Source organism: Eriocheir sinensis, unplaced genomic scaffold (assembly GCF_024679095.1).
Source record: "Eriocheir sinensis breed Jianghai 21 unplaced genomic scaffold, ASM2467909v1 Scaffold1579, whole genome shotgun sequence".
NCBI lineage: Eukaryota > Metazoa > Arthropoda > Malacostraca > Decapoda > Varunidae > Eriocheir > Eriocheir sinensis.
Genome location: NW_026110938.1, coordinates 14,346 through 35,572, shown reverse-complemented (window position 1 = coordinate 35,572; position 21,227 = coordinate 14,346). Strand labels below are relative to the sequence as shown.

The window sequence follows — 21,227 nt, the reverse complement described above, 5'->3', positions numbered from 1 at the left end:
TGAAAGAATAAAGATGATTGTTAGCTTTTGCATTGAGAAGTTGAACAGCTTAGAGATGAAAAGTTGGAAAGTTTCATTTAGTCGGCGCAACATCTGTGATCATATGCCGGAGAGAGACAGGAGGGGGAAGGAATTATAGGAGAAGGGAACAGACCCCAGACGGGACACAATTCCCGATTAATACCTGGTACCCATTCACTGCTGGGTGGACAGGGGCGTAGGGTATCGGAAAAGCCGCCCGAATTTTTCCACTCCGCCCGGGAATCGAACCCGGGCTCTCTCGATTGTGAGCCGAGTGTGCTAACCACTGCACCACGAAGCCCCCCAGCTTAGAGATGAACTGCATGGAAAACTGCGTGGCTGCAGAGAAGGCTGTTCTAGAGTTTATCAGTGAAACGAATGAAAGAATGAAGATGCCTGTTAACTCTTGCATTAAAAAGTTAGACAGCAAGGAGACGAGCTGGAATATAAAATGAGGTACGGTGAGGCAGTGGAAAGGTTGGGAGGTGAGTGCAGTTACGTAGCAGGTTCAGAAAAGTAATTAAGACGAAAATAGTAATACACATTAGGAGACAACACTTACTACTGCAGTGTCAACAGAAGGATGTCTGTTGTAGAGTTTGGAGGACCACAATTCTTTGCATTCCTAGTGCATGCAAAGGGCCGTTCAAAAATTACGTACCGCCTAAGGGGAGTCGGGGCATGAGCGTTGTGAGCGTGGCATGGAAGGGGGGAAGGGTTCAGACATAATTGCATAGCGTTTTCGGATTTTATAATTTTTCAAGAGATGGGCTTGTAGAATGACGAAAGAGCTTGTAAACATTCTTCAACAAACTAATACATTTTGGTTCACATGAATATGGTAGTTAAAGTCTTTGAGTTTTATTTTGGGTATAAGATAACTCTTAGATTATCACAAACTAAAACTAGTCATTGTTGTCGGATTTCAGTTAAACGACCTAAACAACTGTCAGCCCACTCCTGCCTCTCCCACACCGGACTCTCTCTTCAGGTGAGAGTACTCGAATGGTTCCCACCACTGTTGATCTTGGTATTTCCTGTTTACCGGCTGTATCCACAAGCTCCTCATCGTGCCATTCGGGGAGGCGGTGGCTGAATGGATAGCGTGACGGCGCCGCGTTCAGGACGACGCGAGTTCAATCCCCGCCCGGTGCCACCAAGCTGGGATTTTTCAGCCGCCGCCGAGTGGCTTAAAACTACCCACATGCTGTCCAGAAGACAACCTATCAACCCGGACTCTAGATTCTAGGATTAAGGATGAGCTCCGGGTGGGCAGCATGAGCCAATGCAGGATGGCGCCACTATAAACACTCGCCTGCGCCAGAACGGGCTGGGCCGACCATCAGGCACCACCGGGAAGAAGCCTTGGGCCGACCATCAGGATCCACCGGGAAGAAGCCTAACGGCGCAATAGGCCACGACGTAAAAAAAAAATTAAATAAATAAATAAAAATTCAAGTTCAGTTGTTTCAAGTACTTGATTGCACACAATAGCTCACTCTGACAACATGCTGTAAGGGTTAAGGGCCTCGAAGTGCCTCTCTTCCTTCCATCGTGCAGAATTGTCAGTGCATAGTCAACGAGACCACGGACGCTTTGTAGAGGTCAAACGCGACACAAATACATTTATGGGGTTGTTCCTAGAGTGACGGGCATCCATAGTCATACGGCATGTCTCTGGAGATATGGCGGTTTGTGGGCTGGCAACGGTACCTTTCCCAGCTGACAGGTGACAAACAGTGGAGCAAACTGCTGCTTTAGAAAATCAGCTAAAACACCATCATCTGATTGTGCAAATATCATTGGTCCTTTACAAGTGAGAAATAGAAGTTCCTTGGTGGTGAGCAGCAAGATGTGTCTTTGCACTTACTAGCTGAAGCATACATTCTGACCCTCCCTGACCTGCTGGCGCCAGTAGGGGTGGGGTGGGTCATCTGGTGTTACACAATTTTCTAGTGGGTTTGAACATGTGTTAAAGGCATGACAAAGGCGGGAGGGGTCAAAATAACCAAAAAAAGATTGATTTTTTAATGACCCCCAAACACGAGCAATTACTATCTGCCCCAAACAGTTAAAGTAGCAGCGGGGATCATGTCTTAATGGTCCCTCCAAGCGAGAGAAATGAGAAAAAAATCACCCCTCACATAAACCATTTCATAATATATATCAAAGCATTTGTGATCAGATTATGTATCATCTATTTTGGGGGTTTATATCATGGCACAAATTTGGCCCGTCGCTGCTACCGGGTTAAACTGATTTATTTCTTCTGAATGGAATCAACTTCTACAAAAACTTCGAGGCTTTTTCAACGGGTAAGACTCACCAGGATGTGGCTTCAACCGTAAATTCTCTGCTGAAAAAGGTCACGTTGGCCAGGCTGAGCTCGGAAGACGTGTACTTCAAGGTTTTTTCTTTCCAAAAATATCCTGATATAGCGAAGCAATCCTCGCTCAAGGTCTTCGGTGAGGCAGTGTGTCCCGCCCTCCTCCTGTGCGAGAACAAATGGTGATTATTATAATACGTCTCCGCGACTCTGTTAATTAAAAGCAATGTTCACAGCTCGAGCCCCGTCACGCCGTTCTTCTAGGCCATGTTATGACACGGTTTCCTGATGCGCTGATCCTCTCAAGGGAAAATAATCTGTCTGATTACCGACACTTTATTACCGGTGAATGGCTAACAAGAAAAACCAATGACGTAGTAGCACACATCATGCTGTCCGTTTACAAGAGTTAGAGGTCGAGGAACGAAGGCGCTGACAAAAGGCGAGCCTTGTGTTTGACAGAGGCGCTGCGACGTTCTGTAGCAGTGGCTGTCAGCCTTTTTCCCTCGTGCCACCATCAAGTTAAACATCTTTGTGTGGCACCGCGGGTCAGTAGTCGAGTAGAAAATGTTCCCAGGAAAACTTGGTGGCCATAAGAGTATTAGTAATGATAATAATAATAATGCTAATAATAATTTTGACAATAATAATAATAGTAATAATAACAATAATAATAATAATAATAATAATAATAATAATAATAATAATAATAATAATAAAAGTGTTAATAATAATGTACAATTAATGATAATAATAATAATAATAATAATAATAATAATAATAATAATAATAATAATAATTATAATAACTAGACGCATAGCACTCGGAGAGTGCACACCTCCGCCAAAGATCGTCCTGAAAATTGGTATGGGCATCAATTGTGATCCTCTGCATCATATGGAAGCATTTGTTTCGAAATTTGATGAAATTCTATTTTTTTAAACTTTGACCTTGGTGAACTTTTCGAGGTCAAGGTCAAAGGTCATGGTCAAGGCCATGCAAGGTGCGTCTTTCCATGAACCAAGTCTGAAGTCTCTACGATGACGAGAACCGAAGTTATGGCCAATCTGAAGTTTTGTGCGACCTTGACCTTTGACCCTTGACATCAATAATTTAATGTGTTCCATTCTGGATGGACACGAAGCTTCCCTGAAAAATTGTTTGAAATATCCGCAAAGTTGTGCACAGGAGACTGTTAACAAACAAACAAACAAATAAATAAACATACTGACCAGACCGAAAATATAACCTCCACCCTACTTCGTATGCGGAGGTAATAATAATGATAATGATGATGATGATGATGATAATAATGATAATAATAATGATAATAATAATAATAATAATAATAATGATAATGATAATAATAATAATAATGATAATGATAATGATGATGATAATAATAATAATGATAATGATGATGATAATAATAATAATAATAATAATAATAATAATAATAATAATAATAATAATAATAATAATTACAGTAAGTTTTATTTTTGCTTTATTATTATTATTATTATTATTATTATTATTATTATTATTATCTTTATTATTATTATTATTATTATTATTATTATTATTATTATTATTACCATTGTTATTATCATTATTATTATTATCATCATTATTTTTATTGTAATTATTATTACTATTATCATTTTATTATCATTAATATAGAAGAATCTTTTTTAATATAACTAAAAGGAAAAAAAAATAATGATTGAGTATATAATAATAATAATAATAATAATAATAATAATAATAATAATAATAATATATATTTTTTTGTAACTCGCTCTAAGGAAAACTGTAGTCTGGGAATCCGTCATATTAGACTATTTTGGGACCCCCGCATGACTAGTGCACAATAGCTGTAATGTGAGCGGGATACTCCCTCTCGCGATAAAGCCTAGAGAAAAACGGCAAATATCGCAACTTGTAGACTTTATTAAATCTAGGCTGCACTACACCTGCTGGACACACGCAGAGAGGTGCCGCAAGCCCCATACTTCATTCTTTTAAGCCGCCTCGCTCCGTCAAGGCGCTAATTTTGCTTGGCCTGGTTTCCCTGTACCTTGCTTAAGTTCCTTGTCCTTTGAAGCGGCGGTTTTCTACCCGTGCCACTGTCAGGCGAGAGGAGCGGCCGTGTTTGTGTCAAGTAATTAGCGTCTGTATGGTTCGCTTGTCCTGCGTCCATTTGGTTCGCTTTCGTCCCTGAAGGCGCGGATTTCTATCTCCTCCCGGACCGGTGTTCTCTCTCTCCGTGTTACGGATGAGAGGAGCTGCCGTGTTTGTGACGAATGACCTGCATCCATATGGTTCGCTTGACCTGCGTCCATTTGGTCAACCTTCGTCCCTGGAGGTGTGGATCTCTATCCCTCGGACCGGCGCTCACTCTTCCCATGTCCTTGGCGAGAAGGGCGGCCGTGTTTGTGGCGAATGCCTGGCGTCCTTATGTTCGGAGGCGCGGGTCAACGACTCCCTCCCGGACCAGCGTCCTCCCTACCCATGTCACCGGCGGAGAAGCGGCTGCACTTATGACAAATGACTTGCGTTTCAGGACGGGTGGTTAGCGCCATTTTGTTCGCTTGTCCCTCGAGACGCGCCTCTCTCCCCGTGTTACAGGTGTGCGGGCAGAGTATAGTCATGGAGGGTTCCCAAAATGACGGTTTTGATCTCTGAGAAACCTATTTCTGGGAACCCGGAGTGACTAGTGCACATTCCTTATTCCCCCCCACCTCCTTCTCTACAGAAAGTTCCTCCAGCCTCCGTCGAAGCACCTTGAAAGAATGAAGTATGGGCTTGCGGCACCTCTCTCTACCTGTGTCTCGGTGGCGCTGCCAGCACCCTGCTCGACTGCTTCACTCAACTGTTTCATACGTTTTTTTTTTCTAGTGCAGCCTACTAAAAAAAAAATATGTATTTCAAGGCCCGCTACATATCGTTTTATTGCAATAGCGTCTAAACTAGGTTGCTGATTGACACGGCATTAAAACACGTTGTGTCTCAGACACCGACGTAGTTAGGAAAAATATAACCAAGTATCTACTCTGCTTCATTAGGGTAGTTGTCTTAGAGACATGCCATCAAAATCTGATCGAAAGGCGAGTCATCAAAAAGGCAAATATCAGCTGGGGCACTGGGAGCGGGCTGAGGTGTGTCTGCCATGACGTATGGCCGTGACGTGTACTCTTGCCACGCCCACCAATCATTGACTACTAAATAATGTAAAACGTGTACTGAAATATATTGCTCTGTGATGGAGTTTAAGGATAGAAGTCACTCTGCTTCAAAACTGCGACCGGTACGCGCAGGAGGCGGTTTTTGGGGCGGAGCAGCGGGATGACGTCACTTGGTGCCCCCCCCCCAAAATACCCGCCAGTTCAGGGGCGACTAAAGTTGGGGCCGTATGTGCACTCTGGATGTGCATTCTCGCCTTCTTTCACAGCGCGTTTAGGCAAGCCACTGACGAAAAAATATGTCTTTTTATTGTGCTATTGCGTGACTATAATTCCAATGCCTACAAACGGCTGTGTGGGGTGTGAGGGAGGGCATGTTGAAGTGATTGATTTAAATTAGTCCGCCTTTCTTCGTTTTCTCTAAATCCCTGTTTCTACATTCTCTAGTTTGGCTCCAAGCAGTGTCACGCATAAACCACGCCTCGGCCGTGTCTCCTCCCACAAACCTGCGTATGACTTGACTTGGTGTATATAGACTTGGGCTAGTCCCAGGCCTTGTTCTGCCGATGGGCGCCGTATCTGCACCACCCCGGTCACACCCAAAATAAAAATGTTTACTAGGGATTCCTTTCTCCTTCGAGATGCAGGGATCTTGTAGGCCACTCCCAAACTGACTTCATTCATGTGTCGGACTACAGTGCGGCGCATAAGAGAGATGGAAAAGCAAAAAAAGTATCCCTTATCATTTCAACGGATTGCCTGTTACAATAGAAACCGAGTCAACAGCTTATTGATGTACTTTTATGTGTAGGGCGACGCTTTACTTAAATACCATGAAGCAAGTATAAGTAAGGGTCAAATTAGAAGTACACACACACTTACCTCGCAGACTCCCTTTAACGACACTGGTAAATATGGTTGACTTGCATTCATGGGGCACTTGTAAACATCCAAAATCATCTTTCGACCTGCAATAACATACAGTACAGAGTAGGAGAGAGAGAGAGAGAGAGAGAGAGAGAGAGAGAGAGAGAGAGAGAGAGAGAGAGATTAATTAACAAAACCTGGTTGTCTTTTTCTAAGTTTAGCTAAGCAGGGTGAAGTGGCACGTATTGAAACCCTTATGTGGATACGTGACTGGCTTTTGCTGTCACGAACCGGTCACACACACACAAGCCCGGCCCGTCCGACCGACGAAAAGGGGCGGGTATCGGGGTGTTTTTCATGTAGCCCGGTGGTCTGACGTGTACTGTATATTTTCATGAGGCGGCCTGTGTGAGTGTGGGCCTCGACAACCCCCCCTTTTCGTTGGCCGGACAGGGCGGGCCTGCGTGTGTGTGGCCGGCTTTAGAGTCACACAGCCGGAGATGGAAGGAATACAGGAGTTAAGTACTGAATGCTACTAGGAATACTTCAAACTGTTAAGAACACGAAAATAAAGAAATATTGTGAATTTGTAATGTAAATATGAATTATTGTGTATTTATCTATTACAGGTAACTCTCGATTTACGCAAGTATTGCGTTCTTGAAGAGGTCGCGTAAATCAAAAACAATGTAAATCAAACAAGAGGTAGGTTTCTGTCGAAAAATAAATACCATATTTTCCGGCGTATAGCGCGCACCTTTTTCACATAAAAAATGCCTGAAAGTTTAGCCCTGCGCGTTATACGTCGAATGAAAATTTTTTTAATGATTTTCTTTCTTTGGGGTGTTTTTAAGGGTCTGTCTTTCGTCTTACCCAATAACAACGGCAAACTTACCTTTATTATTGTTTATAATCCTTCATAGTCCATAGCTGTCTTATAATATGTTACCATAGAATACAGGGCGAGTTAATAAATACTATACAAAAATTAAATCGGTGGACGATCGCCCATGCCTTGCTGTTGTCCTGTTTTTTCGTCGGGCGCCATTTGTATGATCTTGATCTTGATGTCACAGGTGGCTTACGATTGTAAGACTAAGGAGCAGTACAAGCAACATAAAAAATCATATTGGAAAAAATATCCATGTGTTCATTATTAATTAATATTAGTGAGAATAATGGGGTAAATATGATATCAGAAACTGTACATCATGAGTCTTGTACGAGTTATTTCGCGCAATACCAGCCCGGCCGCCATTTGCATTGTTTACAAACCACACAACCACACCCATACAACAAACAGCTGCATGCCACGTGTCACCAGAACCGTGTGAATTGTGTCTTGCCTAGATGTCTGTCATAACCTACGAGTGATGGTGGGAATAATATGCTCATTCACTTCATTCAGTGGAGAGAGAGAGAGAGAGAGAGAGAGAGAGAGAGAGAGAGAGAGAGAGAGAGAGAGAGAGAGAGAGAGAGAGAGAGAGAGAGAGAGAGAATATCTATCACCGTGATATCCACTCAGGCACTCAGTCTCAGCCTCACTCGTGTGAGGAAGAAATGAGGGACACCATGAACGGCTGGCTAGTATTGGTACCGGTACCGAGCACTCTGGTACTGGTACCGTACCGTATAGCTGGTACCGCTAGTACCGATACTGGTACCGGTACCTGCCTACCCCTATTGTTGAGTAGCGTGGGTACTGTATTGTTGTTCAAGTGGCGCACAGGAAGAACTGAGCTCAGCTGTGTGGCCGCGGCGCCGTATGAGTCCAGTTGCTTGAGACATATGGTGGCCACTCCATAAAATATCGCGTATAAGTGAAAAAACGTGTAAATTAAACATTTATTTGGATTTTGGACCCCGCGTTATTTAAAAAACGCGTAAACCAAACTCGCGTAAATCGAGAGTTACCTGTATTATTATTATTATTATTATTATTATTATTATTATTATTATTACTGAGATTTATGAAAGAGCATCAAGAGAAAATAAAAATAAAATAAAAATCTTAAGACCCAAACCTCGATGAACAGACAAGGACATGAAAATGAAAGAGCGACGGCAGAGTTGGGAGAAGAATAAAAAAAAAAAAAGGTAGACAAAAACAATGCCTAATGAGACACCGGGGGGTGCTGACTTTTGCTGCAAACTTATCATTGTGAAAAAGAGGAACAGTCGTCTGGAAGCACACGCCAGATGGAGCTGCCGACATCCAAACTGGACCGCAGCCCTCAAAAAGGGTAAAATTAAGGGGAAAAAAGTTAAAAACAATACACAACCTTATGGGAAATAAGGGTAGTTTTCCTAATATGATTCTCTAAAGTCAACTTGAATCCTCATGTTACTCCAAGTAATTTCAAAGAGTTACAAGATGTTACAAGAGTTACTTGGGTGTCAATCAATATTTTAAGATATCAGGATGTGGTGGATCAGAGGTCCTTGGCAGGATTTAATCTTATGGTCCAACGCTAACAACAAAGAAATAAATCAAATCAAGATCCGCATTCAACTAAGTGGCCACAGGATACCTATTCGAGGATCAGGAATAGGAGAGAATAAAGCGGTATCATAGGCAAAGGCCAAAAAAAGGGAGAGAAAATAGATTGAAAGAGACTGTCCATCCGTCTCCACTTCGCCAGGGAATCGAATCCAGAACTTCTCGGTTGTGAGGTGAGCGTGCTAACCATGTGTATGTGTAATTCACCACGGCCTGGTCAAGGGATGGACTGGCAATTACCAGCAAGTATTTTCCTGACAAAAGCAAGCTCATTATAGTCTATCTCTGGATACTACCAGGACCTCCACACAGCACATCGCCCATCTCCCTTGCTCAAGGGGGGACAGTAACCACTCCTTGTAAGGGGAATAATCCCGACCTGAGCGAGGCTCGAACCTATGCCTGTCAGGCCGCGAAACCTGGCAGCGCAGAGCTTTTAACCACTGAGCTATTGAGTGGTGTGTGTGTGTGTGTGTGTGTGTGTGTGTGTGTGTGTGTGTGTGTGTCCTTACCTGAAGACGGGTCGCAGTTGGCCTTAATCTTGACAACAGGGAACTCAGGGTGGATGAAGCTGACCTGTAGTTCTCTCGTTTGGCTGGTGAGGAGGACTCCGTGGGGGGCTGCAGGAAGAGGGAGGAAGGGATTACGAACAGTAATATTCCGTCATTTCAAACAGCATCTGACCCGGTCCTGTTTGGATTAGCAGAGCTTCAAGAAAAAAAAATGGCAGTCATAATTTATTTACTGTTAACTTTCACAAACCAAACTCCTATCCCGTATTCTTCGACAACACTCAGCTGTCACATTCTCCTACACTAAACATCCTCGGTCTATCCTTAACTCAAAACCTCAACTGGAAACTCCATATCTCCTCTCTCACTAAATCAGCTTCACGAGAGGTTGGGGTTCTGTATCGTCTCCGCCAGTTCTTCTCCCCTTTAGAAGCTGTCCATTTACAGGGGCCTTGTCCGCCCTCGTATGGAGTATGCATCTCACGTGTGGGGGGGCTCCACTCACACAGCTCTCTTGGACAGAGTAGAGTCAAAGGCTCTTCGTCTCATCAACTCCCCTTCTCATACTGTCGGTCTTCTTCCTCTTAAATTCCGCCGCCATGTTGCCTCTCTTTCTATCTTCTGTCGATATTTTCATGCTGACTGCTCTTCTGAACTTGTTAACTGCATGCCTCCCCCCCTCCCGCGGCCCCGCTGCACTAGACTTTCTACTCTAGCTTATCCCTATGCTGTCCAAACCCTTATGCAAGAGTAAACCAGCATCTTCACTCTTTCATCCCTTACACTGGTAAACTCTGGAACAGCCTTCCTTCGTCTGAATCTCCTCCTGCCTATAACTTGAACTCTTTCAAGAACAGTGTATCAAGTCACCTCTCCACCCGAAATTGACCTCTCTTTTAGCCACTCTATACTATCTTCTGTTTTGGGAGCGGCAAGTAGCGGGCTTTTTTTCTACATTCTTTTTGTTGCCCTTGAGCCGTCTCCTTTGTTGTAAAAAAAAGTAATATCCAGTCCATGCAAGTGTTAAAAAGGGATGGGACAAAGACGCAGCCCTGTCTCTCTCCCGCGTTAACGGGAAATAAGCAAGACACGCCTCCCCCACTAACACACTTCACAGAACTCAGCCCCAGAGTACAGGCCAGACCAACGGTCCTTGCAGGAATCTCACGGAGTCGCAGTAGATCCTGGAGTGTCTCCCGATGCAGTGAATGAAACGCCTTCTTGAGATCTGCATAGGGTCCAAGAATCCCTTGTCGAATCTCACGTCGGAGCTCCACCAATACACGAAGCGCTAGAATACGGTAGGTGTCGATTTACCAGGCATGAACCTGGACTGCTCAGGGTTCTGCAGTTTTAGTAACTGGTTGCAAATCTGCCATGAGCAATTGATGGGTAAACACCTTGTCTGTTACACTAAGTTGTTGCATTTTTGGCTGTTCCATTTACCTTTCCATATAGGGACGATTTGCCCATTTTTCCAATCCGGAGGAATGGTTCCGGATTGCCTACGGCAGTCAATATCGCATGCATCCTGCGGATCATGGCCTCTCTTCAGCTTTGAGCAGTTCACTGATGGTAACCTGATGTTATATAGATATAGATATATATATATATATATATATATATATATATATATATATATATATATATATATATATATATATATATATATATATATATATATATATATATATATATATATATATATATATATATATATATATATATATATATATATATATATATATATATATATATATATATATATATATATATATATATATATATATATATATATATATATATATATATATATATATATATATATATATATATATATATATATATATATAAGAGAGGTTTGTGGATCAGCATCCGCCATTTGTAACCCAGCAACCGAAAATTGCCTGCTTAGAGGGTCTGCCATGTACTATAACTACTCAAATATTAATCCAAACGAGCCCTCCGCTCATCCATATCTAACAGGTATGCATCTGCTGTTCGAAACGCTCACCTGAAAGGGAGACTTGGAGCGGAGTTTCCTCAGGGCTCGATGGCGGGTCAGAGATTATTTGTATTGAAATGTCCCTCGACTTTCTCAGCGAAAGTCCTGACATTCCTCTTCTTTTCTCTCCTTATGACAGCTCTACTCGGCAGAGCCCTATATTGGTCCTGATTCCCAGCAAGCCTGCCAGTGCTACTTTTCTCAATATTTTCCAGCGCAAGCAAAAATCTTAGTAAATATCTGACATATGAGAGGAAGAGGGAGGTGTTGAAAGTGTGTGGCAGGACGCGGGGCGGTGCTGACCTTGGCTGACCCCCCAGCCGCCACCTCCCGCCCGCCAGATTCTCGTGGAAATACTATAAACCGATGTGAGACTGCCACTGCATACTCATGAAGGTGATAGGTGAGTGTTGTCGAAGAATAGGGGATAGGTGTTTGGATATTGTGTCGAGTGGATAGGTGGAAAAATTGAGTTTTTGAGGCGTTGAAGGACACCAGATTCTTCTTGCCCCAATCGGAAATGATAGTAAGGTCTGAGGTTAGGCGTTCTGCGGCCTCCAGCCTGGAATTGTTTAGTTCCTGTGGGGAGGGTCTTCTGACAAAAGAAGTTGAGTAATGCAGAGTAGAGTCATCGGCGTAGGAATGGAGAGAACAGTTTGTTTTGGAAAGAAGATCAACAATGAACAATAGAAAGAGAGTGGGAGATAGGGCAGAGCCCTGCGGGACACCACTGTTGATAGGTTTAGGGGAAGAACAGTGACCGTCTACCACAGCAGAGATAGAACGGTTGGAAAGGAAACTGGAGATAAAGGTTCTGGAGGTAAAGGTCCTGCACAAAAGTGCCACATTTTACACCCAGGATAGTGGAGCGCCACAATATGATAAGCTCAGTGTTTCTGCCTTACATAAGTTAAAACATATCCCATCTTAATGGGCCCACATATGACACAGAGCCCCATGTAAATAATTTGACTATATCAATCTAGGCGGTTGCTGAAAGACATTTGCAAGTAAGGTGCCACTGTGCTGGGAAACAGATCACTGCCATGTTGTAAGATAGAGTTTGAGCAAAGAGTCTCCAAAAGTACACAAAACTAATTCACGTAACTGGCCAGAAGCATACTCTCTCTCTCTCTCTCTCTCTCTTGCACACACACACACACACACACACACTTATGCTTGCAGGTAAGGGCCATAACAAAGGATCTCACCAAGTAAAAGCAGCAAATAGAAAGTGCGGGACATGATGATCTGTGTTGTGGCTGAGTCTCGTTGAAGGGAAAGATGGCTCAGCGTGGGGTGGCGCTGGGTGCTTCTCGTCGCTGTGGGGGAGAAAAGAGATATTGGTTCCCTCGATTAACAGAGGAAGCTAGATTGATTGATCGATAGTTAGATTACACAGATATAGGCAAATGGATAAATAGTAGGACAGGTAGATGGATGTTGTGAGACTCAGTGAGGTGAAGTTGCTTGCTGACATACATAAAATGCTTAACCCGGTAGCAGCGGGGATCATGTTCCTTAAAGGCCCCTCTAAGCGAGAAAAAATGAGAAAAAATCATCACTCACGCAAGCGAATTCATAATATATATCAACGCATTTGTGATCAGTTTATGCATCATCTATTTTTGGGGGTTTACATCATGGCAAAAATTTGGCCCGTCGCTGCTACACGGTAAAGGCACAAATTTGGCCCGTCGCTGCTACACGGTAAAGCCACAAATTTGGCCCGTCACTGCTACACGGTAAAGCCACAAATTTGGCCCGTCGCTGCTACACGGTAAAGCCACAAATTTGGCCCGTCGCTGCTACACGATAAAGCCACAAATTTGGCCCGTCGCTGCTACCGGGTTAAGAGGGGTCACGCATTTTACTGGAGAGGCAAGCCCGAGGATAGCAAGCAGGGCCTTTTTTTATTCACAGAGGCCTAAGAAGGCTTGGTCAATTTCCATAATATAAAGGAACGCGTGGAATCGGTTAAATTAGGTCTGAATGAAACGGGCAGGTTAATCTGGGTGACGAATGAACCGTCTTCAATTTACCCGAGCTGTCTTTCTCTCTCCTATTTATGCTTCATTTTTGGGGTAACTGGGGGATCAATCCTCTAAGGAGTCCTGCGTCCCTGCCCTATGCATGGTGAGGAGTCAGTCAGGGTAGGTGGTGGCTGAAGTGGTAGCGTGCTGGGCCCACATTCACCACGTGATGGACGACACGAGTTCGAATCCCCACGCTACCACCTCGGATTTTTCAGTCACCGCCGAGTGGCTCAAAACTACCCACATGCTGTCCTGAAGACCACCCATCAACCCGGACTCTAGAGGAAACCGTCCAAGAATCAAAAAGTCTTCCGGGGGGCAGCATGAGCCAAGAGAAGATGGCACCACTATAAACACTTGCCTGCGCCATGACGGGCTGGGGCGGAATACCATCCATGCCCCTCAAGCAAGCTTACCGGCGCAATAGGCGGAGACGTAAAAAAAAAAAAAAAAAGTCCAGCCCCTGATCTAGGCTGGTTGGGGAGGGGTTTGCATCCACTCCCCATATATAAACTCTCCGGCAAAAACAAAATAAAAAGTAGAGGTCGGGGTCATGGCGCGAGCCTCGACCCTGATCCGGTGTGGTAGAATAAAACGGACCGTCAAGATAGAATGCCCCGTGGAGCCCTTGTACCAGCCACCGCTGAAAGCGGTGTGCTTTGCTTCCCCGGTGACCCAAGAAAATGTGGCGCTGCACCACAGACTAATTAAGTGTACTCGTGTGCAATGTCTCCCTGTCTGTTGTGTCGCGTCTTCATTGTTAAGTATTTTTGTTACTCGTTTGTCTTCTATTGCCTGTCCTCGTCTTGCTACAGTTCCCTTCTACATATTGTTTCACACACACGCTAACATTTATGTCAGTCAAGCTACACTACATCTACACAAACGCATATACACACAAAACACGTTCCATGAATGTCTTGTCCTAAATGCATAATAGCCTACTAGTTTCCTAAATGCAAAATAATAGCTTAGTATTCCTAAATGCAAAATAATAGTTTAGTACTCCTAAATGCATAATAGCCTACTAGTTTCCTAAATGCAAAATAATAGCTAAGTATTCCTAAATGCAAAATAATAGTTTAGTATTCCTAAATGCATAATAGCCTACTAGTTTCCTAAATGCAAAATAATAGCTTAGTATTCCTAAATGCAAAATAATAGTTTAGAATTTGTATTTGTCTTGACTACTTCATTGGCTTATTAGCAAGTTATCACAGATTGTAAAACTCTTCCCACTTATGATTTATTACAGAAGTTGTAGATACGGTATAACATGCAGAAAACCTTCCACCATACGAATAAAATCCAATATTCCTCAAAACAACTCACCTCATTCCAAGGACATCACGACCCCCGGGTTAAGAACTGCTGAATTAGAAGCAAGAAACAATAAAGCAATATCAGCGACAGCAAGGGAGTGTAGCGCGGGGTACTACTTACTTGAAGCACTGGGTGTTCGCTACTAACCGACTACTTCATTGCCTTATTAGCAAGTCTTCCCACTTATAATTAATTACAGAAATTGTAGATACGGTAAAACATGCAGAAAACCTTACACCATATGAATAGAATCCAATATTCCTAAAAACAACTCACCTCATTCCAAGATCACGACCTCCGGGTTAAGAACCGCTGAATTAGAAGCAAGAAACAATAAAGCAATATCAGCGACAGCAAGGGAGTGTAGCGCGGGGTACTACTTACTTGAAGCACTGGGTGTTCGCTACTAACCGACTATGCACGAGCGTTGCCGCCTATCCAGCGAGCTGCTGCGGCAAAGCCCTTCGACACAAGTCAAGGATACGGAGTCTATGTCAAAACCTATATCTATGAGGGGCCCGACTACCATCCAGCAGGCCCCTCAAGCAAGACCGATATGGGCCAGCATGAGAAAAAAAAAAAAAAAAAAAAAAGCATGTTAGGAACCAAAGGTACTCTACAGTATTCTCAAAACACAGCCTGACAACAATCACTGGTCCAGCACTGTTGGACCCGGCAGCTTAATAGGGGATATGTTGCTGGTTTACAGGTTTACCTTATCCTGCCCATAACCCGGTAGCAGCGATGGTCCAAATTTGTAGCTTTACCGTGTAGCAGTGACGGGCCAAATTTGTGGCTTTACCGTGTAGCAGCGACGGGCCAAATTTGTGGCTTTACCGTGTAGCAGCGACAGGAAAAATTTGTAGCTTTACCGTGTAGCAGCGACGGGCCAAATTTGTGGCTTTACCGTGTAGCAGCGACGGGCCAAATTTGTGGCTTTACCGTGTAGCAGCGACGGGCCAAATTTGTGGCTTTACCGTGAAGCAGTGACAGGCCAAATTTGTGGCTTTACCGTGAAGCAGTGACAGGCCAAATTTGTGGCTTTACTGTGTAGCAGCGACGGGCCAAATTTGTGGCTTTACCGTGAAGCAGTGATGGGCTAAATTTGTGGCTTTACCGTGTAGCAGCGATGGGCCAAATTTGTGCCCTGATATAAACCCCCCAAAATAGATGATACATAATCTGATCACAAATGCTTTGATATATATTATGAAATGGTTTGTGTGAGTGATGATTTTTCTCAGTTTTCTCGCTTGGAGGGACCATTAAGAAACATCATCCTCGCTGCTACTAGAATAAGGAGGGCGGACCGATGTCTCGTCGGGGGACCGATCAGTCTGCAGTAGATGCGGGCCAGCTGGTCCCCCCCTTTAAATGGGGCGGGCCAACACGGGTCAGCGCATGCGCAGTAGAGGGGGGAACAGGGGGGAACGTTCAGTCCGCCACACTGGGTTAACATATCATATAACATATATCCTTAACATATCCTATAACCCTTAACATATCCTATACACTAAGTAGCAGGCTTTTTTATTGTTTCCTTTTTTTTGTGCCCTTGTGCTGTCTCCTTTGCTGTAAAAAAAATAAAAAAAAAATAAAAAAAAATAAAAAAAAACAGAAATCATCAAATAGGAAAGGAGAAAAAGAGAGAAGAATGAAAAATATAGGAAGAAAGAGGGAAGGAAATAAAGAAAGAAAGCAAAACAAAGAGAAAGAAAACCAACCACTTCTACTACTATAACCGTTACTACTACTACAGACATGGCAAATTTAACTGGTAACTAGATAGCGCCGCATTATTGATCCCAGTTTTTCGGCCATAACTCAAAAAATGCTGCACACAGAGGGCTAAATTTTGAAAACTATATAGTTCATATGTATGTCTACCTACTGTCAAAACTTGAGGAAAATTGAACCAGTACTTTTTGAGATATGGGAGTAAAAAAAAAAATTGTGCCAAGTTCGTGCCCATTCACTGAGTCAAGATTGGGCTATTTGGGCAAGATAACACGGCATGGCAGAGCACAGGCTTGGTGGTGTCTCCCAACTTGTCAAAATACTTGTATATTAATAATTTTTGACTTCCTTATTATTGTTCCCTGTTTTTTTGCCATAACTCAAAAAATACTGCACAGACAGCTAAATTTTGGATACTATATAGTTCACATGTATGTCTACCTACTGTCAAAACTTGAGGAAGATTGAACCAGTACTTTTTGAGATATGGGAGTACCAATTTTTTTGCACTACTGAGTTCGTGCGCCGAGTTCGTTACTATTCACTAAGTCAAGATAGGGCTATTTGGGCAAGATAACGCAGCATGGCAGAGCACAGGCTTGGTGGTGTCTCCCAGATTAACAAAATAATTGCATATTAATAATTTTTCGCTTACTTATTATTGATTCTCATTTTTCAGCCATAACTAAAAAAATGATGCACACAGACGGCTAAATTTTGGATACTATATAGTTCATATGTATGTCTATCTACTGTCAAAACTTGAAGAAGGTTAAACCAGTACTTTTTGAGATATGGGAGTCCAAAATTTTTTGCGCCAAGTTCGTTACTATTCACTAAGTCAAGATAGGGCTATTTGGGTTTAAGATAACACGGCAAGGCAGAGCACAGGCTTGGTGGTGTCTCCCAACTTATCAAAATACTTGCATATTAATAATTTTGGTTAAGATTCGTTTTAGGTCCGTGCCAGTATCTCATTACCTACCTTATGAAACATCAGTATCTCTTCATATATCTTTTCTACAAATCTTCAACAGTCATGGAAACGCTTTGAAAATCCAATTCAAGGACTTTTTTTTTACTCTTGAAAATAGGGGATAATGTTTACGAAAGCGCGTCGCCTCCTCTGGTGCCGGCCACAGCAACGCTGCAGCCGGTGTTGCGAGAAACACCTCCTCGCTGAAATAAGTCACATATACACGTGGGTTAGAAGGGGGGATCGAGGGGGGCTCAGCCCCCCCGTTAGTAGGTCATAAAGTTCGGTTGGAGTAGTTTAAATATGCTACCCGACCCTAAGCCCTCTGCGAGCTATTTTACGGCTGCGGAGGCTGCAGCGTCGCCGCGGTCAGCACCAGAGGAGGCGATGCGCTTTCGTAAACATTATCCCCTATTTTCAAGAGTAAAAAAAAAGTCCTTGAACTGGATTTTCAAAGCGTTTTCATGACTGTTGAAGGTTTGTAGAAAAGATATATGAAGAGATACTGATGTTTCATAAAGTAGATTACGAGATACTGGCACGGACCTAATACGAATCTTTACCATAATTTTTCGCTTACTTATTATTGATCCACGTTTTTTGGCCATAACTCAAAAAATGCTGCACACAGAGGGCTAAATTTTGGATACTATATAGTTCATATGTATGTCTACCTACTGTCAAAACCTGAGGAAGATTGAACCAGTACTTTTTGAAATATGGGAGTCCAAACAAATTTGTGCCGAGTTCATGCCTATTCATAAACCACCCAATATAAATGATACATAATCTGATCACAAATGCTTTGATCTAAATTTTGAAATGGTTTGTGTGAGAGGTGATTTTTTCTTATTTTTCTTGTTTGGGGGGATCATTAAGAAACATGATCCCCGCTGCTACCGGGTTAAACTAACATGCACACAGGGAAATAAGTAGCACCCACCCACACGGGGAACACAAACTCCAACATTCCACACCTTAATTAAGCCCTAACCAAACTAGTGGGTGTTATCCATTGTCACCCCTGAGAAAAGGAAAGTTTGGTTTAGTCGGCGCAACATCTGTGGTCATATGCCGGAGAGACAGAAGGGGAAGGAATTATAGGATCCCAGGAATTATAGGAGCTCCCAGGAATTATAGAAGATCCCAGGAATTAGTCAGATCCCAAGAGATGGGACACAACCCCCGATTAATACCTGGTACCCATTCACTGCTGGGTGGACAGGGGCGTAGGGTATCGGAAAGGCCGCCCAAATTTGTCAACTCCGCCCGGGAATCGAACCCGGGCTCTCTCGGTTGTGAGCTGAGTGTGCTAACCACTGCACCACGAAGCCAGGCTCTCTCGGTTGTGAGCTGAGTGTGCTAACCACTGCACCACGAAGCCAGGCTCTCTCGGTTGTGAGCTTGAGTGTGCTAACCACTGCACCACGAAGCCCCCTTACCTATGAGGAAGACACACACAGCACCCTTTGGCCTCACCTTCCTTCCTCTCCCCACACAAGTAATCCCACAGCGCCTCTTCAAAAAGTGTTCACGGCTGCATGTGTTAATAACTCTACCTCTTTGGCTCTCCCGTCACGTCCCAGGCAGCCGGGGAACACCCTCTCCTTGGCTTGATTAATTTATCGTGCGTTTCCAAAGAACAGAGAAGAGAAAATCAAATCTTGATCTTGATCTTGATCTTGATCTTGATGTCACAGGTGGCTCGGGATTTCTCCCCAGCCAGGCCTTTGTATCGGCAGCTCCTGTGAAAAGAAAACAAAAAACATGCGGAAAGTCTATGTTCTCGGGGCAAGATATCATTCCCTATATCTTTCACGCCACATGCCCTCCAAGAACTCTTTCACTGCCTCAATCACTCGTCCACTCGTCTCTCCACTGAGCCCCAGCAGCAGCACCATCCACTCCCTTCCAGTCCTCCCGTTTACATCACGTCCCATCTCGCTCAAAAACACATGCATCATCTTCGTTCTCTCCCTGTCATACTTCTTGCATTCCAACACTACATGCTGCACAGTCTCGTCCACACCCCTGTCACACATCTGGCACACTTTGCTGCGGGACTCAGACCATCTATAGTTCCTTGCATTCACATCCAGACACTGCGCTCTAGCACGGAAAAGAAGATCACCTCCCAGGCTTCCCTCATACCACACCTCACACTTTGGAGCCTCTTTCTCACTGTACCAGTCGAGGGTTTCCTTTCTTTCCATCTCATTCTTCCACTTGCTCAATCCCTCATCTTTAACTGCCATATCTATCACATTCTTCCATTTTCTTAGATCCCACTCAAAACCTTCTCCATTTATGTTTTTGTTATTCTCCATTCAAACATATTTTGCCTATCTTCAGAGTCGGTATACCCATCTACTTAGCGCAACATTCCTGTCTATCATTCCCCCACATTTATTCGCCCATTTGCCATCTCTTATATTCCACAGGTATACTTTTCGTGCTAGTCTTGCATCCTCCGTTCGCTCCAGTCTCACTTTATATCTCAAGGTTGCCTTTACTAGTCTTTCCCTAAAAGTGTTCCATCCCATGTCACCCTAAGAGCCTCTACTGCTGCAAACCTTGGTGCATTCAGTGCCATTCTTGCTACCCTATTCTGCCCCACCTCCAATTTTGTATCTCACTCATTCCATGTCATCACATCCATTCCATACATAATGCTCAGGACAGCCACACTCTTCCAAACCTCACGGATGACATCATACTTGCTCGCTCTCATCCTCGCTGCACTCCCTAAACGCCCTACCCACTGGTTTGTCAAACTTATCTTTACATTCTTGGCCTGCGCATCCATTTACCTCCATCCACACCCCTAGGTACTTGTATTCTTCGGTCTGTTCCAACTCATTCCTTCCAGTCTCCAAGTTGTTTCTCTCTCATCCTCTGACCTATTGACTATCATAATCTTGCTCTTCTCACTACTAAATCTAACACCAAAATCTCTTCCATAGCCCCTACCACATCTAACATTCTTTGTAAGTCTCCCAGAGTCACTCAAAATCACAACATCGTCCGCATACAACAACACACACAACTTGTCCTCTCCAACTCTCACTCCCGCATTCATTCTTCTCATCCTAACTGCCAGCTCCTCTGTATACAGGCTAAATAATGTTGGTGACAGAATGCAACCCTGCCTCACTCCTCTCGCTCTTCACCCAGTCTGTCTCTAGGCTCCCTAACCTGTATTTAGCTCTTGTGCCTGCATACATACTACTTATTATGTTCACAAACTTATCACTCAGTCCAATCTGCTCCAGCACCCTACACAACATACTCCTATTAACCCTGTCGTAAGCTTTCTCTATGTCTAGAAAACCTAAGTATAACTTTTCTCCTGCTCTCTTTTTCCTTTCAATCAGTTCATTCACCACAAACATATTATCTTCAGCTCTCCTGTCAACCCGGAAACCATTCTGTTCCTCACCTAATACCCTATTCCTCTCAATCCATTTACACAACCTTTCATTCAGCACTGCACAAAACTTTCCCTACTGTGTTTACAAGGAGATTGGTCTGTAATTCTTAAGCTCCTGTCTACTCTTGTGTCCACCCTTATGTATCAAAGTCACCTTACATTCATTCCACTTGCTCGGCACTCTCTCTTCCTCCCACCTGGTTAAACAAGTCAGTCATTCTGTCAATAACACTCTCACCACCATTCTTATAAAGCTCGTATGGGATATCATCTGGTCCTGCTGCTTTTCCATCCTTCTGTCTCTTAATACAC

The 21,227-nt window shown here is 43.5% G+C and overlaps 1 long non-coding RNA gene across 2 annotated transcripts; it reads right to left on the bottom strand.

Annotated features, from left to right (window-relative positions):
- Positions 1–1,948: 1,948 nt before the first annotated feature.
- On the bottom strand, positions 1,949–20,038 carry LOC126990352 (uncharacterized). 2 transcript variants are annotated; one of them, XR_007744241.1, is made up of 6 exons: positions 19,045–20,038; positions 12,625–12,735; positions 9,409–9,516; positions 6,412–6,497; positions 2,348–2,512; positions 1,949–1,973 (listed from the first exon to the last, which is right to left on the bottom strand). It is a non-coding gene; the product is annotated as an uncharacterized LOC126990352 (long non-coding RNA). The 2 variants fall into 2 exon arrangements; XR_007744240.1 differs by having other exon boundaries at positions 1,955–2,512.
- Positions 20,039–21,227: the final 1,189 nt, after the last annotated feature.